The sequence below is a fragment of the Marmota monax genome, unplaced genomic scaffold, assembly GCF_021218885.2.
Source record: "Marmota monax isolate L192 unplaced genomic scaffold, Marmota_monax_Labrador192_F-V1.1 WCK01_AAM20220418_F8-fsc01217, whole genome shotgun sequence".
Lineage (NCBI taxonomy): Eukaryota > Metazoa > Chordata > Mammalia > Rodentia > Sciuridae > Marmota > Marmota monax.
In genome coordinates this window covers 24,133-28,154 of record NW_026693773.1, presented here as the reverse complement: position 1 = coordinate 28,154, position 4,022 = coordinate 24,133, and positions in this window count along the sequence as shown.

Genomic DNA, 4,022 nt, shown 5'->3' with positions numbered 1-4,022 from the left:
TGAATGGTTAGAAACATGAGGAAATATTTAGGACACTCGAAACTGTTCTCCCATAGTGGATATAAGATCCAATGAATTTGTCAAAACACATAGAACTTTACAGAACAAAGAATGAGACTTAATGTATATAAATTAAAAAGAAATGTTTGGGAAGTTGGGGAATGCAGACTGTGACTGTATAATTTACATGTATCATAAATATTTGAGATAGTCTCATTGATGTGACACACAGGAAAAAAAAAACTGTTGACGAAACTAACTTTGCAATCGAGCAAATCTGTAAGACTGAAGGCAAAAGCAACTTTAAATAAGAACTGTCTCCTAGTTGTCTGCCACGGTCCGGCTGCAGCAAAATAACCAGGGGGTGATGAACAACTTGTGTATGTTGATACAGCAGGAGTGGGAGCCGTTTATTGTAGGACAGGAGGGGTATATATACATTCCACACAGCTTATCTTAATTAACATAAACTAGATACAGCAGTCAACCAATAAGGAATCTCCACACTTAATGGCTCGCTGGCATTACTTCACAAACCACTCCCTCTGGCAAAATGCCAGGCGCCATCCTGACTTGTTTACAGACCCTAACAGTTGTCTATAGTTGGTAAAGTTGTTTAACAATATTAAGGAATCATAATTGTTCTATTCATTATAACTGTATTTCTTTGTGACAGATTATTTCCTACTGTCATTCTAACTAGTCTTTCCTTCTTTCATAATTTCTTTCTTACCTGAATATTTCTGACACATGGTTACCATACGGTAGAAGAGAAGCAAATATCAGACCTGTCTTTTTGAAGCTTACAAACGGCTAAGAGGATCAGACATAAAAATCAATTATCACAGTGATAGAAAAAAGAAATATAACACACAGAAAGTCTACAGAAATGAATTTGTAATAAATTACTCCAGTATTCAAAGAAACAGAGATATGAAAATGTGACCCAGAAGAATTAATTTACAGAAGGTTGAAAGACCAATAATTTTTGTATGTTTCTTAATTCTACCACAAAAGCCATTTCAAATGTTTTTCTCATGTAGTCAAAAATAAAAGCGAAAAAGAAAAAAAATATCATTTATAGCCATGTGTTGTAGACTTCACTGCTATAGACCTAGAGTTATAAAGGATTAAATAAAATGAAATGTATGACTCTTTCATGGAAATGTCAGGCTGTTGAGTGGTTCCAGGCTAGTTGGTCGTCTTGCTCCATGAGTTCCTTAGGAATTTAGGCTTTTCTCCTCTTTTTACTTCACTCACCATAACATGTGACATTGTTCTCATAGCTGAATATGGCAATTAGGATCTACAGTGCTTTATTCACATTCAGGCATTAGGTAAGAAGACCAGGTCTAGGGAAATACAACAGGGGAGATGAGAGACTGCTGTCATTTAGGGAAAACTTTAAGATTTGACTTATAACACTTCTATTTATATCTATCTTTAACATAGCTGTAAATGAGGTTGAAGAAAATGAGCTTAATTCCAGACAATTATATGCCCTACTAAAAATTGTCATAAAGGAAAAAATAGATATGCAGCTAAAAGTTTCATACCTATCTTCAATCCAGAAGCAGTTACATTGTTCTCAGTCTCTCTGCCTACATGTATAAACCATCATTACCCATATTCAGTCACACAGTTACACATATATTGTGGTTGTAAAACAATGTTGACTAATAGAACTTCATGCAATGATAAAAATTTCTGTTCATGTATAAAATACCCAGTAGTCACATAGGCTACTACTGAGAATTTGAAATATAGCTTGTATGAATTAAGAACTAAATTTTTTATTTGGATTGTTTTTATTTATTTTAATTTTAATTTCAATAGCTACATGTGGCTGACACCTACCATACTAACAATTTAGCTGTGGAACTTATAATGTTTTCATATCTATCATCAGTTCAAATTTGCTTCTTACCTTTAGATGGTCTGTTTACAATTTCTTTAGTTTAGTTACCTGATAAGAACAAACTTTGTACTATGAGAAAGTGGGAAAAAACTTAGTTGTAAATACATGATTCCTTCCTTATTTATATTTCTCCATCAAAATTGTAGTTTTTTTCTTTCTAAAATGTAGCTTTCACATTTCTCAATTAAAACAAACAAAATACAGAGAAACTGATATGATCCTTTACACTAATTGTAGCATTTTCCAGGAGTATGTAAGTACTTATTTCTCCCAGTTGATCATGTCATAATAATAAGTGAATCAACACTAGAAACAATCTAAAAAGTCTGGAAGAATATCATATCATAGTTCTAATGGTAACAACTTGCACATATTTTGTAATATTTCAAGAATTTCTACCCACTGTCATATCATTTGTCACATTCAATTATTTATATTACAAATCTATTGCTTATGGACATAAGTATGTATTTCTATGTCTGCTCATCGGAGTACATTCACATGTCTGTAAGGAAAGAGGGGAATGAGGAGAGAAACACAAATCTCAACACACAAAGAGAAGACATAGGATGCTCTGACTGGCAAGTGTACATGAAATGTGAAGCTATTTCAAGGATATTAAAAGAGGAAAAGAGGAAAAAACTACATTTCAAAGCAAATAATGAGATTTAAATATGAAAACTACAACTTTATATTTAGAAGGAAAGGATGAAACAGTTTATAGAGGAAAAAGCAGGTTATCCACTTGTAGCAAGCATTGTATGTTCTGCAGTGTACCTGCTTGCATTTCATTTCTTCTTACAACATTTTCTCTCAAAACAATTTTCCTGTTCACTACAGTTAGAAATTTGGGCTTTGCTCATCTTATTCTTATAGTTCCAAAATTTGGCTCTAGCTAGGAATGAATTACGTCTATCTATATATTAAGCTTCAGGCAGAACATCAAAAAAGCAATTGCTATTTCAATTTATTAAGTTATTGCAAGCAAATTTATGAGTATGGGACATCTCTGTCAAGAAAATTAGAGGTCCAAAAGTAGAATTTTCCCACTATCACACATTTATACTTAATTTATTCTTCACCTGGAAATAGGAATATGGTGGGGAAACCAGAATATAATACTTAGTTATAGGTAATAGAAGAACAAGAGGGTGTTTTTTTTATTTGATGTTGATTTTTCTAGAGATTATATTAAGACTACATTTATGTTTCTAAGACAAAATACCTTTTCACATTTCATGTGCAAACTTTGATTACAAGTTTAATATAAGTATCTAACATTTTTGTGTCTAGAAACATAGTTTATAAGACTGAATTCTTCATGTGGAAGAAAAGAGTTTAGGTTAGAGAGGAATTACATGCACAACAGACCATTCCAAGGTGGCTACACACAGAGGCCAAGGATTTCTAGGGGATTTACTAAAAATACAGCCAATCAATTATCTAACTCTTTAAAAATAAAAATGATTTTGTTCACACCAAAAATTAGAATGGGAAGCCCTTAAGCTTCTCAGATGTTATGTGCAGGGGGGTGAAAAAGGAAAGGTTTGAATTGGGAAATTATTTGTTCTAAAATGGGAAAAGATAAATTTAAGTTTAAATTCCACGTAATAAAGTTTCCCTGAAGAACACCACACCCAGAAAGAAGAGCAGTTTGGAGAATTTAAGATAAGATTTACAATTTTTTTTTTGAAAAGAGAGAGAATGCAGATCATTTCGTGAGAACAGGGTTAGAGAAGGTAGGAAAGGTGGAGCTGGAGGAGGTGCAGGCGCTGGGTCCTTTCAGGAGAAGACAATGCTCCCCTAGGCTGAGGTGCAGGCATGGAGCTTTCCAAGATTGTTCATTCATTTAATATGAAAAAGCCTTCAAACTTTCAAACTTTTCTAAAACTGCATGGCCTAATATCATTGCATTACTTTCATTAAGATAAAATATTCAGAACCATAACTTAGTCTTTAATTTTGAGAAATAATTATCTATAATTGTATCATTAAGGACTTATGAAAAATTTATTTCATATTAAACACAAATTTCAAAAGGAGGGAATGTCTTTACACTGAACACAGATTTAAAAAAAAAAAATGGAAAGATGAAATAGAGCAC